We start from the raw sequence: 15,000 nt of genomic DNA on the forward strand, positions 1-15,000 counted from the left end.
TCAGCGAGCCGCAGTTCGGTTCCTGCTCTAACTGCTCGTGCCAGAATCAAGTGCATCCCTTCCCATCACGGCGGCTAATGGCAGACGCGTCCCTGCTTCCCCGTCTCTCCTGACATGAAATTTCCTACAAAATTGCTAATAAACTTTCCCCCCATCCGATGCCAACTTACGGCGGTTCCCCTCCACTCCTCCCCTGCTGCATCTTGTTCTCCCCCCCCCCCCCCCCCCAGCCTCCCCAGCAGCGGCAGCAGAAAACACACGGGTTGGTATTTCTTTTGTTACCTGCGAGCCGGGCGGCCGGGGGTCTCTCATCGGCTGCTTAGGGCACTGGGTCCAACCGAGAGAGGAGCCACATCAGTCGGGTTCAGCCTGTTTCACCTCAGCGCCGTCCCGAGGAGGCTTTAGCCACCATTCAGTAACACACCCTCCTCCTCCTCCTCTTCCTCCTTAGGTACCAAGGCAGAGATCGCAAACATAACACCCCCCTCCCCACCAAAAAAAAAAAAAAAAAAAAAAAAAAAGCCCAACCAAAAGACAACTTGCCAGGCTGAAGATGGTGGAGATTTACATTAAGCCAGACACAGGCAGGTTCACTCAGGAAGTCTGACCATCCCGTTTTCTGACAGTTGCATTTCCTCGGCTCCATTCCGTCCTCCTCTTTTTTTTTTTTTTTTTTTTAAATTTTCTTTTTATTAGCCTTGCTCCGGTTTTATCAAGGATTATGTAGTTGGCAGGAGGAGAGCGAGAGAGTGGAAAGAGAGGGCTCGGGTGCTTTTGGGGTGGCTGCTGTGAGGGTGGTTTTTTTTGATGGTGTATTTTTTTTTTTTTTGCAATCGTGTTTCCCCTGGATTTGCAGTGGCTCGATCCTTAGGAGCGGTGGTGGAGTGTTTAAAAAGATCATATGTAGCATTATATTTTTAATTTGGTGGTGGATGGATGGAAGAGGTAGTGAGAAGCCTTTGCAGCCCTGCCTGTTGTTGGTTAGATTGAGGCAGAGACTTGGCTGCGATTGGGACGCGACTGTGACATGGGCATCGATCGCTTCCATTGAGAGCAATGCAAAAACACAGCCTGGGTATGTAACACTCTCAGTGCCATCAACACTTGTTTTACTTTATATTTACTGGCAAAACTGACAGGACGATCCGGAGTGCTTTTCTTTGAAATAAGGAATACAAACATTTGGATGGGAAGGTGCACAAAGAAGATCGTGGAAATAAACGGGGGGTTGAAGGTTGGGGGCTGTGGGGGGGAAGAGCCTTAATCATCATTGCTCCACTTCCTATTCAACTGCCTGTATTTAAGGAGTTTCTGTCTGTTCTCGACTGGGGGATCCTACTAAACTGGTTGAAATGAAAAAAATCAGACTATCAACCTTGAGGGAATATCTGCTAGTTTTCAGGGTTTGCGGTTTCAGCCGGTAGGAAGGCACACAAAATAAAAGATGGCTAGCCAGCTGTTTTAACCTCTTGCACCTGGCTCCAGAGCTGAGGCTCACCAGGATTATTCAGTTATTCGTGTTATCTGTGTTTGAATATTTATAGTGTACGATCTAGAGATCCACACAGTGCATTGTAGCATCTCTTTATCCTTTAGTTGTGGGCTTTTTGGACTTTGCCAACATAGACATGTATTCAATAGTTTTCATTTTTATGATAATGAACATAGAGGGTCAATGAAATATAGAGGGAAAAGTCGTAAATCTGCAAAAGTGAAACCTGCCCAAGGAACAAAGAAAGGTCAGGTAAACCATCTGTGTAAGTCAGAGTAATAGTACCTGCTGTTTGGTTTATGCAGTGATACTGCTTTATTATTCTCTAAAATGGAACTTATCCGCTAGATCAAGTTAAAACTAAAGGAAAGCTGTGGAGATGGCAAATGACATTGCATGCATCTTTCAGAGTAGGGTGACAGATGTGTTCCTTGATTTTTGAATAGTTTAGGTTTATTTGTGGAGATAGTGCACCATCAAAGAACATATAAAGGGGGCTGAGAAAAATCACTGTTTAATATTGCAGAATTTACTGCTTCCATTCTGACCATGAGCCTAAATTTACACAATGAAATTTGATTATCTCTAATAACAATATTAGATCCTGCACTGGATGGATGAGAATTGAGGTGGTTTTGTTGATTGCAAGGGTTTAATGTTGCATTTCAGAATCTGATGTGGTTTAGCCTCCCTTCCATTAACTGGAAAACCCCTGAGGTTTTACAATTATTTCTTAAAGATAATACATTTAAGATTGCATTGGTAGGCTGAAGAAAAGTCATAAAGGCAAGAAGGGAAGCCCTTAATAACTCTTGAGATTCAGACATGTTCAGCAGTTAGATTGGCTCTGACTTCACCAAGGGTCGACAATGTGTCATTTCCATGAAGCCAAATTGCCCTCTGCCTATATGATATTAATGTGCAAATCAATATTTCAGGGATTAAATTTCCCTTCTTCATTTTTTATGGTTTCTACCTCAATAAGTCTCAAGTCTATTAGAAGAGGCTGGATGATTTAAAATCTTTCACTGCAGAATGGCTTGTCGTAGCCTTGTTTCACAGACCGTTTTTTGGATTTTCGTTATAAAAGACTAAAGGCATTCCAAAGAAGTTGATAGTCAATATAGGGACATGCTCACTGTTGTAAAGCCCTTGTTCGATTAAGAGCTAAAAAGGTATTGAAAATATAATATATATGCTTATATAATATATATACATTCTACTGCTTTAAAAATATTGTGTTAATCACCTATTGATTTATTTCAAAATCAATTGAAGCTCCTTTCTTATTAGTGATTTGTTCAGCATTCTTCAGCCTTGTTGTTAATTTTCTTAAGCAGCATGCATGAATTAATCTGCTGGTAGAATGTGTTATGGTGTTTTTTTTGAAGCATATTTAAAACCAGGCATTTTTACCTATTTAAGCTAAGTGGTGTGAACAGTTTAGTATTGTGGGGGAACCAGGACACTTCGAATTCAGCATTGTTTTAATGAAGCCGAGGGGCGTTTTGTAAATATTTTATGATTTCTGCTCATATGCTTATCAGTAATGTTTATTGAGAGTTTCCATTGAATATTCAGGATCAGTTAAAAATTAAAATGGAGCTATCTGATCTGGAAGGAAACAATACATGACAGAAAATTTAAGTCAAAATATGAGGTTGTGACTTTATCACATAATCTTGGGAAGGCCCTACTGTCTATCATTTAGTGTTGTTTTATAGTCTTAGACCATCTGGACTAGGTTCCGCACAGCTGCATGAATTTCATATGTGATAGAACATTTTTTCCATTCAGTGTGAAATGTTCCTTCCTTAAAACGTACACCAGACTCGCTTAATTTAGTCTGCTAAAAGAAATGCACATGAAAAAGGACAAAAGGCTCTTTAATCTCTGCAAGCTGTTTGTTTTTCTTCAAGATTCCTGTCTGTTTGGGTTTGAAAAGTCATGTTTATTGAGCAGATGATTCTGAGGTGTGACATTAAGATAATATATGATTTTTGTGCTAGTTTCTGCTCTCCTAGTTAATTTGCAGATCTACTTTTTATGCCTGTCAAAACACAGTTAATCTATTCTTATTTACAATTAATCTCAATAAAATTAATCTTAACTATGCCTTAGTCAGTAGCTTAAAATATCTAATTATATTCAATTAACTGCTGTCATAGTAATTAACACTGCTTAATTGCCTCTGCATATATTTATGTAAAGCTCATTAGTTACTGCTTGCTCTTTTTTCCTTTTCTTATTCCCATTTTTGTGGATCTGAGAGCACTGACATAAAACCTGATCTATTTTTTGACAATTCGGGTCTTGAAGACCTGTGACAATGGCAATACATGTGTTTGTGACCTGTTAGGTGGGTAAATATTTGTGTTTTCATATGTAAAAAGGGCATCAGAGCTGGGTGTCTAAAGAACTTCCAATCCAGCTCCCTCCACCCCTCGGCCTTTCTCCTACCCCACCACATACAAAAATGTTTTCTAGCCTGTTGATAGAAATATGAGAAGCCAGGTTAAGCTTTGTGTTTATAAATGAAGAGCTTTTCTGCATCTGCCTCGGGGCTGTACCCAGAAGGCATAGCTTTGCTGCTCCAGATTCATTCAAAGGGTTAAAGACTTGGCCAAGGTTCAAACTGAGAAGCGCCCAGGGAAAGTGCATGTGAATATGTACAAGTTTCATGTAATTAGTGCTTAATTATATTAACATATGCAAATTGTCAACTTAGGAGCTTGTTGAGCTGGCAAAGATCAGCCAGGCACAATTGCTGTATTGTTCTGAAACAATAATGGATTTCAAGTTGGATTGTGAAAACACATAACTAGCTATCTAATTTAACTCATACCATGGTGAAATTTCATTAGTCTCCATGGAGACTGGTTTAATTGTGCTGACTAATGTTCTGGGCTGCAGAGTGTCCTAAAAAGAAAGCGTTGTTTGCCTAATCCACCTTACAATGACACTTGTTTGTACATGTTTCCCTTGTGTGAGAATTTGCATATGCAAATAAATAGTTTCTCTGCCCCATTTGTCATGGCTGTTCATTACCCATGAAGAGGACATTGTTACTAGGCTGTTACTGAGTCTCCCAAGACAGGATAGTGTCAACCAGTCCAGCCACATTCTTTCATAATTTGTTTCTGATTAATAGACCAGAGTGAGGCTCATTCTATTCAGGCCTCTGCAAAGGGAAGGTCAGTTCTGTCACTGAAAAGAGTTTCCGCAGCAACTGAAGTTTTTTCTCTCCCTCCCCCTCCCCCCTTCTGCTTTGGCTAAAATAATCATATTTAAAATAATGTATTCTTGCTCTAAGGAATACCGCCACTAATAATCTCTAGTTTCCTAAAGCAAAAGATAGGAAAATAAAGGAGATTCTGGTATTGGAATATTAATCCTGTTTTTGACAGAAAGGTAAACTGATATAATTGCTTTTCAGTCGAAGGAATGGGGGTTTATACAAGTGTGAAAGCATCGGAAAAGGATTAGCATTTTTTTGCATAATGAAAAGCTCTGTTGAATAGGGCACTGAATGGTTGACTGAATGACTGAGATGAAAGGAAGATGAAAATGCAGGCTCCTCTTTCTTTATGCCTATGTTCAGCTCTCCCTAAAGTTATGTTTGTCCAAGACTTGAGAAAACAAGCAGAAGCTCAGGTTTTAGCAAATTGCTAAGATGCCCTGAATTTACATCATCATGTGAAGTAACACGTACAAGAGTAGTGCAGCGAAAGGATGAGAAACACAGGTTTGTATGGAGGGGAGCTCCAGGAACATGACAGGCAAACCAAATATTGACTATTGGGTATCAAGGATTCCCAGCACTTTGCTTGGGGGAAAGAAGGAGGGAGGACAGGGGCCGGCAGGGAGGGAAGGAGCTACTTTAAAAGTTGCCAATGGAAATTATGCATCAACACATAATAATCTAATAAAAGTTTGGTATTCAAGGAAGCAGGGTTTAGTCAATATCTGTTTTAATTATTAAACTGTTTCTCCTTTGGAAAAAGTTATGAATTCTGACTCAGTGCTAAGTGTTTAAGTGGTATAGGAACCTTGCTGGGGAAAAAATTACTCTCTTCGCTCGCCTTTGAAAACAGAGAGAGCTTACTGAAATAGCAATTGATACATGCACATAAGGAGCGGGGTGTTCAGCGTGACTGTGTCAGCGTACGCAGGTTGTTTGAAACATTTAGATTCCCGTAGATTCAGGGGGCGAGAAGGGCCCTGGCCTCCTCCTGCCATCAGTGCTGGCCTCCTTCGTCTCCAGCCAGCGCAGGATCAGGCCCCCAGCCAGGGCTGCAACTGGTTAGCTGTTGACAATGTGATCAGTGCTTCTAATTATGTTCTCTCAACAGTAATTAGGGCAGTTAAAATACCATAAGTGTTGAGCCACTTTTGAAAGTGGGAAGTGGTTCTTTTGTACATATGTAAATCAAATGCAGTGTGAATAATTATTTGTATGTGTGCATATTAAATAGGCTCTCTTTTTTATCAGGTCAACATAATTACCGATTTAGACCTACTGTGGAAAACTCCTGGTAGTCAGACTAAATATTAACTTGTTTTGGGGATTTTTTCCAGTTTGCAAATGCTTGTTAGTTTGTAAATGCTTGTTAGTTCAGTATTGGGCTTGGTCTGATAATATTTAAACATTGGAGATGCCTCTAAGAAATTAGGATTGCTTATGGATAAATGAACCAAAACTGTAAATTCAGAAATTGCTTGGGAAGAATAGTCACAAAAAATTCTCTTTTTTCAAACAAAGATAAAGACCTTCTGGGGGTTTTAGAATGTTTTGCTGCTTACTTTGTGAAATTCCTTAAAACTTCTTTGAAAGGAATATTCTTAGGTATATCTTTCATTCTGGGAAGAGCTTATTAGTGTATTTCCATAAGAAAAATGTGTTAATTAAAAAAATAAATTAATTTATATTTTAAAATATTGTTAACCAAGCACCATGTGTTGTCTCTGGCAAAGTTCCAGCCACTGTAGAACTGGATAACACATGGGTTAATAATAACTTATGTGATGTCTGCATTCTTACTGAATGGGCAGAAACCCAGCACACTGAGATTCTAGGATTCACGATTTTAAAGAATAAGATGTAACACAAAATATGTTTGTGTGAACAGATGCACAGATAGGAGAAACTAAGCCATGTATGAGTTGCTCTTACTGAATAGGTATAACAAACCTAGTAGGTTTTGTTTGGTAGTTGTTGAGATTTGTTGTTGTTTTTGAAAACGTTAATAAACACATATATTGATAGTGGGATTTTGCAGACCTGTAGAGATAAACTTCTTTTGCATAAATAAAAACAGGAAGTTTAGTCTATAATACGTCACTCTATTCCTTTTGTATATATAGTCACTCTATAGCAGTTTTATACCAGTATTTTCATTATTATTGCAACTTTTGCCGTGTTCCAAACTAACCAGAAAAGTTTGCACCAGACTGAAATATGGCAGACTTGTTGAGGAATTACATTTTCTGCTTTAAAAAAATATTCTGAGGAATGGTTTAACTAAGTTATATGGTCAAAATAAAAGTTTGCGGTATCAAGATACTCTGTTTTATGTTCACATTACTCAGAATCGGCTTTCAGTTAAAAGAAAGAAGAAGGAGAGAGAGATATATATTTAGATTGTAATTTGTCTGAATTATATTTCATTTGCTTTTTATATTTTTGAGAAAAAATTTAAGGAAACACACATAAACTGGGCTCTCTTTACAGACAAATCTAGCAGACTTTTAGTACTCACAGTGATCTGATAGGTTATCCCAGCTCCTAAGAAGGTGTTCTAGTCCTTCAGGTCAATAGTTCACAATCTAAAGGCTGTATGTACATGAAAGACCATGGTGACTCTGGAAACAAACATTTACCATATAGGCTGCAGCAGTCTCCGCAGAACAAGCGATGTGCACACTAGATATACATTTAAAACTGTATTTAAATAGACAAACATTCTGTTTCTGCAACAAAGAAATCCATATGAAAGGCCTGTCTTGATGTGTGCCTATGACACATAAAACCTAAAGAACTAGGTTCTCCCATTCACCCCAAACTAAATTAATAATTACTGCCTTGAAATTAGAGGAATAACATGGGTGTTAAACTGGCAAGACAGATAGTTTTGATATTAGTGGAAAAAGAATCAGGCCTGCAGTTACCACTTGACAATAATCCCATAAAATCAAATTCAAAAGGTTTTCCTCTTCTCTTTTTGTACTACCATTTCCATTTTTAAGGAAGGCACCAGAGGATCTGTAAGTAAGAGTTTTTCCGGAGATGCTGAGGGGGTCAATTCTCTTCCTTTTACCAGGTAACAGCAGAGCTGAGGGTCTGTGAGAGGCTGCTGCTGAAGGCTTGCTCCTCCCTGTTTTGACACTGAGGCTGCCTTATAAATTCACCTAATCTGAGATGACAAGGCACCTGTCACTGGTAGTGCTCCAGTGTTTGGGGCACTGATGGAAACCTGGAGTAATCCCAGTTGTTTCCACACTTGTTCCAGAAGATGGTAGTGTAACAGATAGGAATAATCTCTTTTTCATGGCAAAAACATTACTTATGTCTATCTGTTGGGGATGGTCCTTTGATTTTTGGTATTCAGAGGACCAGAGCTTTCATAGCAAGAGAGGGGAGAAAAAAATCCTTGGATTTACCAGGTGTTACATGACGTTTTCAAATGCAGGTTGTTTGCCTGTTTGAGAAACCATGGCTGTCCACCTTTAATTAAGATTCTTCTTGTTTACCACCTAATTCTTCCCATGCCTTCCATACTCCAGAAGATAAGGTTCTGAGTAAAAAGTAGCTCCTTAAACAGGGAATTTATTCCTGTGGGTTTCACTCAGGTCCTTTTCTGTTTTATTTATTTATTTTTTTTAATTGATACATGGTTATTGATTTTGTTTACAGCACCAAGGGTTTAAATTAAAGAAAATGTAACATTTCAAAAATAAAATATTTATTTATATATGTCACCTCTCAGTCTCTCAGTTCCTTTGAGTTTTCACAAACTGCTCACAAAAAAAAATAATTTTTTTTTGCCATTGCAGTGCAGTCATCTCTGGGGTGGGAAGTGCCACCCCATGCACACAAAACCACGAATCACTCTGCTAAAACAAAGCAATGTGCTTTGGGACTTTTTCCAGCAGGAGCAACTGATTTCTGTAGGGAAGAAAAATATTATTTCTCACAGAGTCGTCTGCTAGTGCATTGGGACAGATATTTCGGTTCCAGTGAAAAGCATCACTGGAGTTTTAAGTCCTAACTGGTCTGGCCCATGGATTTCTCTCTCGCTTGACGGGTGGTTTCCCCAGTATTTTTGCAGATTCCAATTTTGACTGAGGGGTCTGTTCCAAAGTCCAGCGCTGCCTCATCGATTTCCCCAGGTTTGGATGAGGCCCTTGCAAAGAAGAGCGTCATCTGCTGAGGCACCCGCCGCAATTCCAGCAGCGGCAGGTCAGCGCTGCCAGGCAGCCGCCCCCTGGCCCCGAGGGGAACACTCACTGAAATCACAGCTTTTTCCCGAGTGGGCGGAAAGGCAACAAGAGACAGCAGAGTAAAAAAATGTTAGTATTTAAATATAGCAGAAACTGGGAGCCTGACAATAACTCAGCTACTACGGAGTCAATTCAGCCATCTGGAGATGGTGACATGTCAAAAAGGGGGGGCGGGGGGAAGAAGAGGCGTTGCGAAGGGAAAAGAGTCCTTAAAAATGAAGGATTTCGTTCCATGTTGAAATCTATTCTCCATGCAGGATACAGCTTTAATGTTGAACAGCATAGGTCTCTGAGTGGTTTTGTGCATCAAAGACGTACATACTGAAACACCTAGTGTCATGCCACAGCTGGATTCTAATGTTCCGGACCAGATTTGTTTGGCCCAGCACAGTGTTTACTGTTGAAATCAGTTTGATTTTCAATGTTAGTATTATTTAAAAATAGATTTTGAGGCTGTTTGAATTTTTAAAACACAGTCAGTGGTAATGATTTATAAACATTCCTGATTTCAGCTGTGGCTGTACAGAAGGGTTGAATCTGCTCTCAGCATATTTTTTACATGATTTTAATAATCGGAGGCAAATATACTGCATATCTTTTAGGTTCATTTAAAAATCTATGCAATTTAAACAAACGCTGAATTGTGTAATGGTTTGTCTGGGAATTACTTGGGCTGCACAGCATAATAATATTTTATTAGCTGTCATTTGTTTTCAGGGAAGAAAATGGTGATTTTTATGTTGTGTGTTATGTGAAAACTTGGCACTGAAACAGGACAGTTCCCAAATGTGAATTTCTTAAAAAGGTGGGACAGTAGTTGCCCAAAAGGTGAAGACTTGAGAAAAATTGGGGTAGGTCATTTCTTTCCTGAAATGAAGCAGGGTACAGATTAGGAGCCATTAAGGTTTGCCAGGAGTTGCTGGTCATAGAAGCCTGTTTAAGTGCTCACTGTCAACAAGGAAATCATGGGCAGCACTTAAAGTGGCTCACCTCTGATTTATTCATAAACCTCACACGAGCACTTGGCTTTGTTCTTGCTCTGGTAAGGGGGAACTGATGCCAATAAGAACAGGAATAAAGAGCTTCTTGCATGGTCCAAAAGTGAATAGCACTTTATCTCAAAGCATGACCTCCATTCCCAAGATCTGTTGTGTTACAGTTGACTCCGCTAGATGTGTATTCTCAGATGAATTGCTAGAATACGTTACAACAAATATATACTTTGTAAACCCTCTAGATGTAACAAGAACCATGTAACTGGAACTTAGGTTCTAACTTGACAGAAAAGGTTGTGGTATTCATAGGGAGCTGAGCGATTTCCGTTTCAGACAGTGCTTTATGTTGGTGTTTTTAATGTGAGTCAGAAAACAGTGTGATTATGTGGCTGTGATTCAAATGAAAATTTTATATTCTTTAAGGGATTTATTTGAGAAACATATTTTGATAAGAGCAGACACACAGAATGTGAAGTGATTCAGAGACTAAAAAGGAAAAAAAAGTTGACTTTGGTTTTAGACATATTTGATGGCTGCTGCTATATTTTTGTTTCTCTAAAAAAGGCAAAGTAGTGCTCACAGTCCGCAGTGGGGGAAGGGACCTTTCGAAGACGGTCAACTGCCATGTTTGCACTGGGGCAGAGGTTGAGTACAGTTACTTAAATCCCCAGAGAAACATTTAGTTAACGCTAGACTCTTTCTGATACCGTCCGAGTCTGGTTTTCTTTCCTGCTTTTTAATGAAGTTTGTTTGTTGCTATGTTTAGGTTATGTTTTTAAACTGACTTGCATTTTCACAACAGATTTGACCAAAAGAGTCATAATGGAAGACAGTGATGAGAGTTAATGATACGTCTTTGATAAAGCAGTCCTCGTGTGCAATCTGATCACAGCCATCAGCTCATTTGTCATGGCTGAAGTGAAAATGTCAGGACCAATGAGTGTATCAGTGCTGAAGGGGGCGAAAGGGCTTTTGGAGACACTTTTGTGCTGGGAGTGGGCCATAGCTTAGATGCAGCTCTAGGGAAATACTGGGATTAGCCAACTCTGTGCACAAATCCCTAGCATAACAGAATTAGTTGGGAAAATGAGGTTTGTTAGGGGAAAAAAATCTGTAGAACTGCTCTAGGCTTCAGCCCAGGAACTATGAAAAGCAGTAAAGCATTTTATTAAAATAATTTTAGTAATGTGAACGTGTGCACATTCCAGTGAAAATCACAACTGGTAGCCAACATACTAACAAAACCCATCTTAATGCATTTTGCATATGTACATGTGTTTCCTTCTAAAATAAAAAAAAAAAGTGCATTAAAAAAATACGGTGTTTACAATCTTAAAAGAAGGTTTACTGAATTTGACACAGTGGAAATTATTGCCGCATTTAAATATGAACTGATGCTGATGATCTTTTTGCATGGGTTAATACAAATAAAATATGAGGATAGTCTCCCTGCTGTAGACACTTCTTTACTCAGGGGGTAATTCATAATATAAAAACATACTGATTGCCAAACTGGGATTCTGTGGTGGCCAGCCTTTTCTCTCTTTGACTAGTCTGTGCAAAATGCTTCTGAAGAATATCACAGTAGGCAGACGTGGATAACCTATTGTATATGCCTGCCTTGGCAAGGTTGCAAATGCAAATTTTTTAGACCTCTGAAAAACAAGATTTAATATCCCTTACCATTTATATTTTTGGTTTTGTTTTGTTCACATTCATTACAATAACTCTGGATAATTTTGGCAGTGAGTTTCCATTATTTTTTTTTTAACCTTGGTACATTCATGATTTCAGTGGTATCCTTCAGCAATGAATCCCACTGTCTAACCCCTTTGCTCCTCTCATCATCAGGTTTTAATTTGTCACAGCTTAGCTTTCTTGGAAACTTGCTACTTGTCTTCTGGAAAGCTTTGTCTTGCTTCCTGTTACATACCTAGGAAGAACAGGGTGCTTTTCCCTCTGTGTTGTCCATAAAAATGCTGAAGAGATCTTAATTTCTGTGAGGTGGGGATCCTAGTTGTCAGACCTATTCAGCTGATGTGGAACAGTGTAGGTGCTTACAGGTAATCCCGTTAGCTGCACTATGCCAGCCCAAGAGGAGTGAGTTATTCCATCTCCGGTGCACCGAGCAGTTACTGAGAATTGTCTGGATACTGGATGTGTGTAGCTAATTGTCTGTCGGCCTACACCAGTTAATAATGGCTATTTACCTGCTTTGCTGTATGTCCCGTGTGTTTGATACTGCAGAACTGGGGGTGTTTTAACTTCCCAGCTCCATGCTGAGGGCGTTCAGCAGGCTGTCAGCACTGGGCGGAGAGCAGTTTTTCCTTTGTTTGGTGTTGCTATTAAAGGTGCTGATGCAAGTTTATAATATTTCCTCTGGTTTTACTGGGAAACTGAGAAGAAAACTGTTACCGCCTCTATTGTATCACTGATCTGGTTGCTGCCACCGTTCCGCAAGGCCTTCGAACAGGAGCAGCGCATGGCGGTGGCAGCACCGGCCCGCGCTGCGCTCTGGACTATTCGTGCATCTGCATCGCTACTGTGCGATGCACAGCGTTTGTCCATGGTGGAAATCTCTCGCTTCCTTTTGCTTTCCCTAAACTTGGGCATAAGTTTGGGAACAGGCAGAACTGGCTCACATGCTGATTGGAGGGGAAGGAGAGGAGGGGATGTGTGGCAGAGCCTTAGGCTGTGGCTCAGGTACCAGGCAATTGCCTCTGGTAAGCCCAGGCTTCCTCGCAGCAGGCTTGCAGCTAGCATGTGAAACCAGCTCTTGTGGTCATGGGCTTCGGGCCCAGGGTCCTTCTGGGCCTTCTCATGCTGTGAATGTGGCCACAGGGACTAAAGATACCATGTAACCTTGAGTCTGGCATAAAAATGTGTAGTAAAGCTGCAGCCACCAGTCTTTAAACCCCAAACACTTCCCTGTTTATGCGTGTCAGTGTGAGTGGCAGCACTAAAGTAATTTATTTAATCTAACTAGTACTTATCTTTGTTAGGAGTTGCCTGCAGATTTCTTCCATTTCATGTACAGTGGATTGTCCTTTTTCAGATAATGTGCTTGTACAACCTTTTTTTTTTTGTTTAATTCTATTGATTTACAATATTGAAGCGATATATGTGATACCTGTTTCCTGCACTTTGACTGTACATAGTCAAAGAAGCTGATGGGATTCTTCCCTCCCTTCCACAAGCCTTTAGCTGTTTTAAATGTATAATTATAATTGCATGTCATTTGATAGCTGCACTAATTGCTGCCAACCATTGTCTGTTTGCACTTAATGCTGAAACCTGATCAACATCCTGCTTTGGTTGATGTTTGGTGGTAAACTTTAATTAACTCTTATTGCATTGAAGAAGAGCTCAGTCTCTGTGCTAACTAATCATTTACCTTCATTATGTCCTGACAGCTCCACTTGTTCCTGGTACTAATAGATACACCAGTCAGTAAATAAACCTGCAAACCTTCATGCCTTGAAGTTGTTCCTCATTGATATTTTGTTGCTTAAAGTATAATGGTGAAAAGATAATTATTTCAGTTAGTTTTGTATCTCTGCTTTTCCAGACACTGATCTCAAATTGCCTTTTTCATGCCAGACAATATAATTTTAATAGTAACTGTAGATTTAAAATAACATTATTCCTCCAGCATGGTTCCTATATACATGCATCTTTTGAATCAATACAGTTAAGCTTGTCTCCTGTTGGAATTCTTGTAATTATTTTTCTTGAAATACTTTTCCTGTAATGATATTGAAGTTAAAGTAATCAGGTTACTGGCAGATCATGTAAAATTCAACTCAAAATTGCTGGCTGCTTGATTTTAATTTGTCTGACATCAAGTTTGTTTGAAAAGGGATAATATGTGGTTAAACCAAGGAACTTATAATTATGGTTGACATTTGTTTGTTTATAATGAAATCTAATTAAAGTTCATACATTTTAAAACACCAAAGTTAATTACTGAATTGCTCACTTCACTTATGCACAGCAGTCAAATTAACTTGCAGAACAAAAAAATGACAAAAGACTATGCATAATAAAAACAAAATGCCCAGCTGATCTTGGCAATACAAAACAAATTTGCCATGATAATATTCTAGAAAAAAAGTGCTTTATTGATACCTAAATTGTTTAAAAAACGTCCTGTATTTTCACTGACCAGGCTGACTTTAATACAGAGTAATATTTAAATGTTTAACATGATTTACAATACCACAGATTTTTTTTTTTTCATTCCAGATTCATAATTAGAAGAGTCTTGCAGTCTTGTAAATCTGCTCAAAAGCAAGATTCTTTATATTTTGTTTTCATCAAGACTCTTTCTGAACTTATCTGGAGTTGTGGTATCTCCCCAAGACCTGGACTGTTTGCTTGACTACCTGCCTCATGGTAACTTTTAGAAAGATGATTGCAGCATTTTTAGCATGAAAGCAAAAAAGTACTGTAATATTTATTTCACAGTTTGTTTTGAGGCAACAAAGAGATTAGGTGAATACTATAGAGCCACTCTGACTCCCTGGTCATTATTTGTTACTTTTGCAATCCATTCTTACCTTCCAAATATGCTGACAGAGGACACATCCAGACTTCAGTAAAATCACAAAGCTTGTTATAATTCACACTTTAGAAGATTATACTGCTCTATTTTATATCATTAAAGTATTTTTAGTATACTTACTTATGTTAATATTACATTTTTGCTAAATTAGAGTTAAGTTTAATGAAGCAAAATCTATATTTCTGTAATTTTTTCTTAAGAGCTGTGAATGCAAATGATCTCTTTCTTAGTGTGTGAGAACAGGTGACGGATCCAGGCAGCATTATTTTTCATGAAGATAATTAGGATTAATTTTCTAGCTGCTTTTATTTAATTTAGTTCCATGTGAGTTTAAAGCAACATCTAATGTAAACTAACTTTGGTCAGAGTTAAAGAGATTAAATAGTGAAAGCTTTACAGATAGGGTGTATTGACATATGAATAAACACAGTAAATATGATTTATTAATT

At 38.8% G+C, this 15,000-nt stretch overlaps 1 protein-coding gene and 1 long non-coding RNA gene across 4 annotated transcripts in view; one reads left to right on the forward strand and one right to left on the reverse strand.

Annotated features, from left to right (window-relative positions):
- The window catches only part of LOC121668603, a 30,214-nt gene extending 29,734 nt beyond the window's left edge, over positions 1–480 (reverse strand). The window contains exon 1 of the long non-coding RNA XR_006017484.1: positions 283–480. This is a non-coding gene — a long non-coding RNA (uncharacterized LOC121668603). The remainder of the gene's footprint in view (positions 1–282) is intronic.
- ZFHX4 (zinc finger homeobox 4) overlaps positions 1–15,000 on the forward strand; it is a 149,112-nt gene that overhangs the window by 1,900 nt on the left and 132,212 nt on the right. Inside the window, exon 1 of one of the 3 annotated variants that reach the window (XM_042036485.1) lies at positions 523–1,075. The exons of the other annotated variants lie outside the window; for them this stretch is intronic. The gene's annotated coding sequence lies outside the window, so the exon portion shown is untranslated. Of the gene's footprint in view, positions 1–522; positions 1,076–15,000 lie in introns of those variants that run through there. 3 annotated transcript variants of the gene reach the window in all.

The sequence above is a fragment of the Corvus kubaryi genome, unplaced genomic scaffold (assembly GCF_017639235.1).
Source record: "Corvus kubaryi isolate FWS band 111438036 unplaced genomic scaffold, C.kubaryi_AGA036_p1.0 37385, whole genome shotgun sequence".
NCBI lineage: Eukaryota > Metazoa > Chordata > Aves > Passeriformes > Corvidae > Corvus > Corvus kubaryi.